This window comes from Sphaerodactylus townsendi, linkage group LG11 (genome assembly GCF_021028975.2).
Source record: "Sphaerodactylus townsendi isolate TG3544 linkage group LG11, MPM_Stown_v2.3, whole genome shotgun sequence".
Lineage (NCBI taxonomy): Eukaryota > Metazoa > Chordata > Lepidosauria > Squamata > Sphaerodactylidae > Sphaerodactylus > Sphaerodactylus townsendi.
The window spans coordinates 50857730-50870504 of record NC_059435.1 but is presented as its reverse complement, the minus strand read 5'-3'; the positions used below and the strand labels follow the sequence as shown (position 1 = coordinate 50870504).

Here is a 12775-nt window from a genome sequence, read left to right as displayed (position 1 = left end):
TTACAACTTGGAATTTCATTTATTGTGATATACAGTCTAGATTTATTTATTTATTGGAAAAGCAACTTGATAAAAGCTTTTAACAATATAGTACTGTGGGGGATGACATCTAAATTTTAAAAAGTCACTACTATAATGTAAAAAAAAAAAGTTATCTAACTTATGCAATGAGCATCAGCCCCAGTTCACAAAATGTTCACCTTTCTGGCAAACCTCTACTTTATCCCAGAATTCAGTTCTTCCAGGGCATTATCTTCAAAACAGTTTCTTAATAATCCATAGTGATAAATAATTTGCCCTAAAATATCCTTAGAATTTTTTTATCAAACTTTGTTTTAAAAGGATAACAGTATGCTAGCACTCCAGCACTCCAAAGGAGCATCTTTCTTGAGGTAAGGGGGCTTACAAACCCAAAACTACACCAAACCAAAACTACAACCCAAATAAATAAACAGATGCAAGAATTGGCTTTCCAGTTGCCTCTGGGAGCATGCAAGTCAAAGGAATGCAAGACATGCATTTACAGGTAGAGATCCACTATAACACTTAACGAATGCAATTTTGCATGTGCATCCATTTGATTCACTGTGATCTCCAGTATTCACATACATCAAGGGGAGAAGGGGATACTCATTCCTATCTACTTCTCATCTTCCAATGCTGCTCCTTGTTTTTCCACCAATTCTCCCCTCTCCTTACTGACCAGCTGAGCAGTAGTTGAAAAGAGCCCTCAAACAGCAGAGCATCCACTGCCCACAACAGGATCTTATAAGGCTTCTTAGGCCTGAGGAAAGCTTCCAGCTTTGCTAAACAGAGTGGTAGGAAAGGGGTAGGATCAGTGGTGGGATTCAGCAGGTTTGCACCACTTTGGCAGAACCGGTTGTTAAAATGGAGCAGCAGTGGCATAGTGGTTAAGAGCAGGTGCATTCTAATCTGAGGAACCGGGTTTGATTCCACGTTTTGCCGCTTGAGCTGTGGAGGCTTATCTGAGGAATTCAGATTAGCCTGTGCACTCCCACACATGCCAGCTGGGTGACCTTGGGCTAGTCACAGCTTTTTGGAGCTCTCTCAGCCCCACCCACCTCACAGGGTGTTTGTTGTGAGGGGGGATGGGAAAGGAGATTGTAAGCCCCTTTGAGTCTCCTTACAGGAGAGAAAGGGGGGATATAAATCCAAACTCCTCCTCCTCCTCCTCCTCTTCTTCGTCTTCTCCTTCTTCTTCTATTTGAACCCCACCAACGAAACCGGTTGTTAAATTATTTGAATCCCACCTCTGGGTAGGATCCACCCCAACGACCATTCCTAAGATGGAGAGTCAAATTCTCTTACTTTGCAACAAATGCAGCAAATGGCGGCATTATTAGAAGAGGGGAGAGCCTTGTATGCTGCCTTGAGCCCCTTGGATGAAAGGCAGAACAGAAACATGATTTATTTGGATACAACACCCATTGTCATGGTTACCCTTCTGCCCCGTACAATGGCCTATATAATCCTGATGCTAGTGAGACCTTGCTTAGATTTTAATGTCCTCTTCAAAACTTGAGCTCACCGCTTGGATGTGTGTCAAGGTACTTTAAGCTCCTGAGACCTACAACACAAAACAGAGAACAAAGCCACCATCAATATGTTTGGCTAAAAGTGCTAAAACTTCACACCCCCTTTCATGTGAAACGCCTGCTCTGTACCAAAGGGTATTGCACATAGACTCAGATGCACTCAGTTCACTGATCCATCAAGTCTATTTATAGAATGCAGTCAGAACTGTCCGGAACTCAGGAACAGAATGTCCATCAAATGAAGACTGTCAAGTTTTTCCTCTTGCACTGCACTTCCACTTTTCTCGTGCCTTTTTAGGAAAGGCAGTGTTTACAATTATGTGCTGTCTTCTTATGTATTGTTTAATGCTTCTGACATATAGGAAATGCATGCTATCTATTAATGTCTGCATTCCACTGTACACAGGGTTCTACTCTGAGGCCGGGGCTTAGGCTAGCAAGGACCATATGAAAAGCACACCTTACGGATCTCCAGTAGTAACATACCAAGGGGCATTATCTTCAGTGATCTGAAGGCCATACGAAGTCTCTGGATAAGGGGTCCACATCAGGTAGCATTTTTTGAGCTACTGGTCTTTTCAAAGTTGTTTGTGCATTCTGTAAAAGGAAAAGTCTGCCAAGAGATCTGCTCTAGACTTTTAAAAATTGTTTTTATTCTATAACATTTTGCTTTCTACTGCTTAGCTGATAGCTTCATTTCTAGTGCACTTCTAGGGATAAATCTATCTTATTGAATCTCATAATTCCACCAGCTATCTCTATAAAACCTACACAGTTCTATCAAGTACTTTCCCCTCCATCTAGCATTAGCATACATATTCATACATTCTTCTACCATTATGTTATAAAAACTCTCAGTCACCCAAATGTGGTGCCACAGGCAGTGGTGATGGCCGCTAAGCTGGATAGCTTTAAAAGGGACTTGGACAAATTTATGGAGGAGAAGTCGATCTATGGCTACCAATCTTGATCCTCCTGGATCTGAGATTACAAATGCCTTAGCAGACCAGGTGCTTGGGAGCAGCAGCAGCAGAAGGCCACTGCTTTCACATTCTGCATGTGAGCTCCCAAAGGCATCTGGTGGGCCACTGTGAGTAGCAGAGTGCTGGACTAGATGGACTCTGGTCTGATCCAGCAGGTTCTTTCTTTTGTTCTTATGCTCTACCAGGTTCTCAAGAGACTCTCTGTAACCTGTTACCTGCCCTATCAGGATCAGGAGAAACAAATCATCAAGCCCAATGGTCAGTATTCAAAGCAGCTTTATTAATAAAGGGAGCAGAGCAGGTGATGTTTCCTGCTCTACTCAAAGCAGCATAGAGATTACAGAAATTTATATTTTTCTTATCACCTGTGACGCAATGGTTCCATTTGCCAAGGAAATCAGGAGGTACAATAGAATGCCTATTACATATCATAAACTCCTACCCCACACGTAGCAAGCCCCCTGACAGGTAGTCAGCAGTTTTACCTGTTGTTAGGGTGGCAACTTCAGAAGGTTTTGGATGAATGGAGCTTTGCAGTAGGACACAGAAGAGAGCTGAACCCAATCAAAAGTAGGGAGCCACATGAACTTCATGGCTTTGGCTTTCCCAATCAATATTACCTCTATCTAGTCAGGATTGAGTATGGGCTTGTTTACCTTTAGCCATTTATAACTGCAGCAGTAAGGCACCTATTAAGAAAGTCTACAGCATTATCAGGTGATTTAGATAAAGAAATGTAGAGATGTCAGCAGATATCAATGGCCTATTTTTTTCCAAAACCATGACTGATTTATCCCAAAGGTTTCATATAGAGAATAAATGTCATGGGAGACAAGAGTGAACCTTGTGGAAATCCACAAGACAGTCTCACGCTGAAGAAAACATATCCCCTATATAAACTTTCTGAGTTCTCCCCATAAGGAACACGTGAAACAATCCAAAGCACATCTCTTAATACCTACTTCTATCTCTTCTCTTTATGTCTTTTTCTGTTTAAAATCTAAGTGCAAATTCACATTTCAGCCTAATTTTATGGCAATAAAGCAAGGACGTAGGTATAGATTTTTTATGGGGGGGGGGGGTTCGAGGTGGGGCCACACCCCCACCTGCCCCTAAGGCATGGCCACGCCTCCCCAAGCCCCGCCCCATGCCTAGCGCTTATAAAAGCAGCTCTCCGAGGTCGGGGATGGCAGACTCCCTTGCCCTGCCCTGCCCTGCCCCTCCACTCTGGGCAGAGGCATAGAGGGAAAATGGAGCCTGGTGCAAAATCGGAGTTTTGCACACACACACTCTGGGCAGACGCTGTGATGCTGGAATCCACCCCCAAACAGCATCACTTTCAATGGTGTTTAAACTAGAGGGCCCAAATTCTCCTTTTAAATCCACCTTAAAGGGAGAATCTGGGGTCCCTAGTTAAACAACATTGAAAGTGATGCTGTTTCAGAATAATTCCTCCCCACTCTGAAACAGAATCACTTTCAATGTGGCGTAGTGGTTAAGAGCAGGTGCATTCTAATCACAGGAGGAACTGGGTTTGATTTCCTGCTTTCTATACTTGAGCCTGGAGGCCTCTGGGAAATTCAGATTAGCCTGTGCACTCCCCACACATGCCAGCTGGGGTGACCTTACTTGGGCCTAGTCACAACACTTGGAGCTCTCTCAGCCCCACCCACCTCACAGGGTGTTGTTTGTTGTGAGGGAGCAAGGGCAAAGGAAGTTGTAAGCCCCTTTGGAGTCTCTCCTACAGGAGAGAAAGGGGGGATATAAATCCAAACTCTTCTTCTTCTTCTAAACTGCGGGATCTCAGATTCTCCCTTTGATCTATGCCAAAGGGGGTGGATTTAAAAGAAGAATCTGGGGAAATTCTGAGGGTGCCTGCTGTCAGGGGTGCAATTGTTGAAAGCTAGAAGCACCAAACTTTCAGGGCATCTTTGGGAGTCTCCCAATGATGCCACTTAGGTTTGGTGAAGTTTGAGTTCAGGCTGGTCCAAAGTTATGGACCCCCAAAGGAGTAGCCCCCATCTCCTACTGACTCCCATTGGAAACAATGGGGGATGGGGTACTCCTTTTGAGAGTCCCAGCTTTGGACCCCCTGAACTCAAACTTCACTAGGCTCTAGATTGGTATCAAGAACAGACGCTTTTGATGGTACATCCCAGTTTTTGTGAAGGTTGGTTCAAGATTTCCAAAGTTGTAAACCCTCAAAGATGTTGCCTTCATCTTCTGTGGCTCCCATTAGAAACAATGGAGGTTGGGGCACTCCCTTTGGGAGTCCATGGCTTTGGACCCCCTGGACCAAACACACTAAAACCACGGGTGGTATCAATAAGAGACTCTCCTGATAATACATCCCAGTTTTGGTGAAGTTTGGTTCAGGGGGTCCAAAGTTATGGACCCTCAAGTGTGTAGCCCCCATCTTCTATTAGCTCCCATTGGAAACAATGGAGGATGGGGGCACCCCCTTTGGGAGTCCATAACTTTGGACCCCCTGAACCAAACCTCACCAAACCCCGGTAGAATCATCAGGAGAGTCCCCCAAACAATCTCTGAAAGTCTGGTGCTGCTAGTCCAAACAATGCGCCCCCTGCAGGCCAAAAACCAAAAAAGCACTCAAATGTTTTAAAAACCCACAAACGGAGGGGCGGAGCTTCGGACATGAATGGGGGGGTTCAAACCCGAGAACCCCCCCTTACCTACGTTCATGCAATAAAGGTTGTGGTTGATTGTTGATCTAGTTCAGCCACCATTACCTATATTATATTAGTTCTTGTTTGACCACACCCAGGAAAGGCAGTCTCCTCCTCTCCTGCAAGCTGTATGCCTCCATCTTTTCATTCTTCCGAATGGAAGAAAAATATGCATGTTGACTGTAACTGAAAATGACAAACTATTCCATGGAAAACCAATGTTGGCTTCTTAATTTCTCTCCTCATCCAAAACTATTCATCCAGGGTTTTTCTAGAACTTTTCCTCCAATCCAAGACATCTTTGTGTTTTCAGGTGGATAATGTAAAGTGTCATCGAGTTGCCGAGGATTTATGGAAGCCTGGTGGGGTTTTCAAGGCAGAAGACTAACAGAGGTGGTTTGCCACTGCCTTCCTCTGCATAAAAATTAGAGGCTTATGCCATTAATTTTATGCCGATGTGAAAAAAATGAACATATACAGCTTATAAAGGGTTTTTAATCTTCTCCAGATAATATCAGGACACAACAATCCCTATTGATTTCATCAAGAAAACTGCCTTAAAATATTGGCTAATTTTATTAAGGGTACTTTAATTCTTCTCTTTTTTTTAAATTCACCAGCAGTAGAAATGCTTTGCATTCCTTCACCTTTGTTTTAAGACTTGCAGCTGCAAAGTCCCATATGTGTGTTTGAGAGTATTTTCCAATTTTCCCCAGCATGCAGACATTTCACAACTCCCCAGTGATACTGATATATGCATTTTCTTGCCAATGCTTTTCCTAAAAGTTACAATGGTGGTTACAATGGTGAGATATAAAGCAAAAAACAAGTGGGAATATATTGTTTACAACAAAGGAATAAATCTGCCTGTCAGAAATAGACACCAAATCATCATGTTTAGTTGCATGGGAACTAAACACTGTGGTTTTCCAGATGTTTCCATGCTTCAAAAGGGAATTTCCATACTTTGACACATCTGTATTGGTCCCAAATACAAATCAGAAAGGAAGAATGTTTGGTTCAAATGATATAATTATCTCCTATTGCCTAAACCCGGAAAATACCATGGCAACTACATTCCTAAGGTGCTCAAGCAGCCTGCAACAGCTGGAAACATGTCTACTATTAGCCAACGAGAGTAATATATCTAGCACTGCCCGATTACTCTTTCAATTTTTGTGCAAGGAAAGAAGACTTTGGATGATTGGAAGGACCAAAAAGCCATTGACTAAGGTTAGCAATTGGTGTGGGGGGATCAGTATTCTTATGAGACGCCACACTTCATTTCAGAACATTACTTTTACAGATATTTATTTATTTATATTTATTTTATTTTTCGATTTATATCTTGCCCTCTCCCGTAGGTGCTCAGGGTGCCAAACAACAATAATATAAAACAGCATAAAACATCAACAATCAAAATCAGAAATAATCATAAAATCAAAAGTAACAATAGATGGCAACATTCCACCCGCTCTGCATCTGCGGGAGGCCACTAATGATGAAATTAAATCAATTCAAACCTGGCTGGCCAGATGTAAAAGCCTGGCGAAATTGCTCCATCTTGCAGGCCCTGCAGAAACAATTTAAGTGTTGCAGGCCCCTGATCTCACTGGAGAGCCAATTCCACCAGATGGGGGCCAGGACCATGAAGATCCTGGCCCTTATAGTAGTCAGCCAGATGTCTTTTGGGCCAGGGACTACCAGCAGGTTTTCTTCTGACAAGCAGAGGGACCTCATGGGCAACAAGGAGAGACACGATCCTGCACGTATTGGGTCCAAGACCGCTCACAGAATTAAAGGTTAACACCATTTACATTATTTATTGTCTGCCTTTCTCACGTGGACTCAAGGGGGGTTACAAAGAGTGAGTCAATACAAGCAACAGAATGGAATATTCCATAAACAATACAATAGGATTGGGGTTGTAGAACCAATAAGAAATCTAGAATCAGAAAGCTCTGCTCAGATGAGCAACGCTATCATAGTAGAGCATGGGGAAGAGATTATTTTGCAGATACAAGAGTCCAAAGACATGAAGGGCTTTGTATGTGATAGCCATTACCTTAAACTGAGCCTTGTAACTGATGGGAAGACAGTCAAATAACTACAGAAAGGAAGTAATAGGCACACTCGATCTAGCTCCTAATAGTAGCTTAGCTACAGTGTTCTGCACCAGTTGGAGTATCATATTGATTTTGAGAATAGATTACTGTATAGTGCATTACAGCATTCTAGCCCTGATGTTACTGTGGAATGGCTCCAGGTGGCTGGATCAGCCATATTGAGGTAATAGCTATCCTTCGGGCTATGCTGAGTTGGAAGAAAGCCTTTTTGCAGCTGCATTAACTTGCTTCTTCAGTAACAACACTGGGTCCAGTATAACCCTAAGATTCTTAACCTAGTCAGCAAAAGTCAGCAAGAGTCCATCAAAAGCTAGACGTCCAATGTCCTTCAAGATTTCCACCTTCCAAACCAGCACTATCACTATCTTTTCTGGGTTTAGCTTCAATTTACTCACTCTTAGCCAGTTTACCACAGCAGCCAGGCCGCGATTTGGAACCTCTATCACATCTCTAGGTGACTTGGATAAGAACATATAAGAACATATCATCCACATATTGATGACAACCAACCCAAAGCTATGAATGATTTATCCTAAGGGCTTTACATAGAGATTGAAAAGCATGGGGGATAAAACTGCACTGGTGGAACTCCACAGGTTGAGTCCCACATTGAACATACTGTAATTGGTTTCCAATACCAATCTTTTGAGTCTAATCTGTGAGGAATGATTTGAACCAGACTAAATTCACCAGAATGCATTTATTCAACCCCCTCTCTGTTTGTTATCCTTGGCTCCACCCTTGATAACCTCCCTTGGTCATCTCCACTAATATAAAAATCTCTATTTTAAAGTAGACAAGTTTAGTTATGGTCTTACCGTGGACATAATGATGCAATACATTATAAATGACAAAAAATAGATTCACAGCATAAGGATCCTATTTTCTCATCATAATTTTGTTTGGCATGGTCTCATCATGTTCTGCCAGCTTGGGACATCACAAAATAAAACTAAGAAACTATTGAATAAACAGAGGAAACTGTGTTATGTGCCATTTAGAAAGAGGAATTACATTTAGTTGATTTTTCAGACTTCCTGATGTGGTAATACAATTCCAGTCCATTTGTTCTCTTGTATAAACCATGTTATTTAATTCTGGGTTTTATCATCATGTGCTGAATAATTCCTGAACCCAGTTATGTTCATGGATTACCATAACTATGCAAGCAACAGGGTTTGCTATGTGAATGTCCCTGAGAAGTTTCTGTTGGGTATATATAAATGAGTTTACTAACTATAAGGGAGGGTTACATGGGGATATAATAAGGAATTCTTTCTTTCCTGTTACACATGTACATTATTGTATGTTTGGTTACATCTCGCTACCTATCTGCTGTCTCACATGATGTCGTCTACCTCGTGTCTCTTCTCTGGTGGAGTGTCTGCCCAAACAAAGAAACAGAGTTAACTTCATAACTTCAGATGTACGTGCTCACTAACATATAAGCAATGGCTATCTCACTGACCAATAGCTCATCAAGAGATCAGGTCATAAACAGTGACTTAAGCAACTTGTTTACATAGCAGCAGTTAACCCTTTTATACCTGAGTTGTGACCGATGTTTTATAGCAGAGCGTGTTTTAAACTCCACTCTCCAATGGTTTATGGCACGGGACTGGTGCCAGCCGCTCCTTCAAATGACTCTTCGATCAGCCTCTGTGCTGAAAGCAGTTATTTTAATTTTCCATGGTTTAATGTATCAGCAAGGACTAAATGGCTGCCTAGAAGTGATTTGCACTCTCCTTATAATGGGAGATCTCAATTGGAAAGAAGTCAAGCTAACATGTGAATAAAGGTAGTAGGAACAAGTGCGTCACTGCTCTTTTCTTCTCCCATAAACCTGTGGTTTGAGGTTTACAGCTCAATTTAAACCATTTGTTTACAGAATAAGCTGTATTAAAGAATACTATGTAGTCTTCAAAATTAAGAACGTTTAGTAAAAGGTCACAATTTGAAATGCAAACTCTGGAAGGTTATGGTGAAAATAAATGCTAGCCACACTACAACTAGAAGGTTGACACAGCATTTTGTCAGCTCCAGGGCAGACATTTAGGACTCTCTTTTCCCTACCTGCTGTACACAAAGAATATTATCATTAAAAAAAGATATTTACACTTGTGCAGTGTTGAACAAAGAATTTGTTTTTTGCATGTTGGGAACTTGTATCAAACAACAGGCCTTTTTGTAGTAGTTGAGGTACAAGCAAATAGACCCACTGAAAGAAGACTATGCAACTGAGCTGCACCCATGCAGTGTCACAAATCATGACTCCATATTGGAAATGCCGCATACTGATGTACTACAGTATGCACTGCAAATCTGGCAAGAGTCCAAACATTACTGAGAGGCAGAATGTAAGGTACAGGAGAAGAGCTTGCAGAAAGAGGCACTTACAGACAATTCTAGAGGTTGGATTGGCTACTTGTGTGTGTGTGTGTTGTGGCCCAGTCCAGCAGGTCTGGGGACCCCTCAGAGGAGTAATCGTGGGAAAAGGCACAGCTTTGGCCTAGAGCAGGGGTAGGGAACCTGCGGCTCTCCAGATGTTCAGGAACTACAATTCCCATCAGCCCCTGCCAGCATGGCAATTGGCCATGCTGGCAGGGGCTGATGGGAATTGTAGTTCCTGAACATCTGGAGAGCCACAGGTTCCCTACCCCTGGCCTAGAGTCCCAGGTTATGCCTGCAGGCTTTGAGCCTGAGGCTTCTGCAGGACCTGGCCCAGATGCTCAGGCAGAACCTTCACTAGTCTCTGCAGAACCAAAGGCTCCGACAGAGCAAGGAAACTGAGAGCAACAACCAGTCCCCAGCTCCAAGATACTCCAGTGCCCTGACACCAAAGGAGGGGAAGCCCTGCCAGCCCTCTTATCCCCTTTGGCCCCAGCACCCCAAGAGTGTCGCCAGAGGAAGCTATATGCCAATTGCAAGGAAGAAGGTGCAGGAACCTGCATGCCAGTTTGCAGGGAAGAAGACGTAGCAGCAGAATAGCTCTGGGGTGAGCTGGAGTTGACAAGAAGTCTTTGCAGGAGCCAGACTGCTTCACCTTTCTGTACTTGGTACTTGATTCCATTAAACTACTGACCTAGCTGTGAACTGCTTTTGACTCTGCTTGGTCAGGGCCTGCCTACAACAGGGCCTGCCTACAACAGTTTTTCTTTGATAAAATGAAAAAAGCACTGATACTCATATGTAAAGTTATACCAAATTCCACCAATTCACTCTGCAGAACTTGACTCAGCTGTGAAAAGAGGTGTCAGTACTAACTATTCAAGAATGCCATCACAAAAAAAGGCCCTCCCTAAACCCCAGCAAAGATTTAGGATAAATTGGGGCAGTTCAATTTTCCTACTCTAAACTTGATCCAGGAGGAGGGAACTGTTTATTAGCAATACCAAGCAATATTTATAGATATGCTATTATACACTGAAGTTGGGCAGATGTGCGAACATGATACACAGACGAATATAAACTTAAGATGTATTGGCTGTGTTTAGGTCATGCTGTTTCAGCAGATGCTTTATTGGCCTTTCTTCAGTTGATAGAGAATGGGAGGAAACTCTTAATAGGTTTAGGAAAGGTCAGTTGGGGCACAAAACAAATCCAAGTTCTTTTTTCCCCCAAGAAGCCTACTTTGGACTCTACTGAAAGTTTCACATGAGTCATTGTCCAGTGATTCCAGATGATAAATAATATGATTAAAACTGCCAGAAGGTTGCAAAAAGAACTGAACAGTAACACCATGTTCAAGCAAGGTATCATTTCATCATATGCATCAATGATTGCAATTTAGCTTCAGAATAGTGATGTAACCAGTTGAAATTCAGGTCACACGTCCCAGTGCTATCCCATGGTGAGTCAGTCTCTGAAACAATTTCCTTTACCATACCCTAGTGCAGGGGTGGGTAACTATGGCCCTCCAGATGTCCGTGGACTACAATTCCCATCAGCCCCTGCCAGCATGGCCAATTGGCTATTCTGGCAGGGGCTGATGGGAATTGTAGTCCATGAACATCTGGAGGGCCATAGTTGCCCACCCCTGCCCTAGTGCTTCTGAATGTTGCATTACAGCCATGACCAACATCAGATACATGATTCCTCCTCTGAGCTGCCAACTTTATTCCAATCATCCACTCTCTTGGTGGAGCATCTGCCATGGTTGAAGACGCTATCACTACCCTTTGATTAGCAAAGACTAAGCCTCTCAGAACTAAGAGGTGTAGTAAATCCATGTGAATTTCACATTGTTGTTGTAAGCTTGAATATACAGGAGAAATCAGAGCCCAAGAAAAAAGGAATGGTAATATTTCCTAAAAATTGCAGATATCTCATCAATGGGCCTTGATCATCAGGATACAGCTCTGTTCATGCATCCATCAGAGCTTGCCAAGAACCCCCAGCTCAAGAGAGGGGTCAGTTTTGAGTCTGTGTGGAAGATGCTGTTTTGATTCTGGAAGAGAAGCTGGCAGCTGCTGCTGCTATAGCTGCAGCAAGATGAAGCACTTCAGGAGCGTAGGAACACTCTCTAAAGATCTGATATGGGTTAGCAGGCTGCAGGAGTGCATAATCATCTCAGATATTCTCTACTTGTATATTTGTCAATAAAACTAATACTACAATATGTAAAAAGTTTCCTTTGTACTATTTTTTAAATATTATTTTATTTCAGACTTATACCCCGCCTCTTATCTGGGTCACAGGGTTCAAGGCGGCTCACAACAATTCAATAAGCCATCATCAGTAGGCACAGGCAGCCTACATCCCAGACTGCTATCAAAACCAGGCAGCACTGCCAGTAAGATGGAAAATTGGCCTTGGCTGTCCTCAGCAGAATGCTACCTTCTAGGCCTTTGGAATCTAGAACATCCTGCAGGACCCAGATAACATCTGGCAGATTGTCCTTCTTTGAGGACAGTCAAACTGGGTGGCTACCACAGTAGCTCAAAGGAAGAATGAAATATTCTTAAGGGTGCATATGGGGAGAAATGAAAGATATGAAGGTATGAAGGTCCCAGATCATTTAGGGCTTTAAAGATAAGAACCAGCATCTTGAACTTCACTCAGAAACCAATAAGCAACCAGTGCACCTGATTTATAAGGGAATCTACCCACATAAGTACTATCCCTGGAACCTTTTACTGCCCAGGTATGTAGGGAGAATCTAACAGTATTCAGCTGTCTACTGAAGGTCTTGATCAAGCAGGATATTGCCAAGACAGAAAGAAGACCATGGTTTAAGAACTGAGGACTGAACATTTAATAATTGCTGCCAAAGCTCAGCTTGACACAAATAGATGTCAAAACCACAGAACTGGCCAATTTGGAGATGGAGGCAAGGGTGGATCCAAGGCACTTATTTCAAAGGCCTAGCATTTTATTCCCCTGGTAAAGCATCACTTATGTGAACCTCTTTCAACTTGAAGTCC

The 12775-nt window shown here is 42.7% G+C and overlaps 1 protein-coding gene across 3 annotated transcripts in view; it reads right to left on the bottom strand.

The window, feature by feature from the left end:
* The window catches only part of CALCR (calcitonin receptor), a 156579-nt gene that overhangs the window by 95717 nt on the left and 48087 nt on the right, over positions 1-12775 (bottom strand). The window contains exons 2-3 of one of the 3 annotated variants that reach the window (XM_048511375.1): positions 2043-2153; positions 1550-1588 (exon numbers count right to left, since the gene is read on the bottom strand). The exons of 1 other annotated variant lie outside the window; for it this stretch is intronic. The gene's annotated coding sequence lies outside the window, so the exon portion shown is untranslated. Of the gene's footprint in view, positions 1-1549; positions 1589-2042; positions 2497-12775 lie in introns of those variants that run through there. One more of the 3 variants, XM_048511376.1, reaches the window with a different exon arrangement.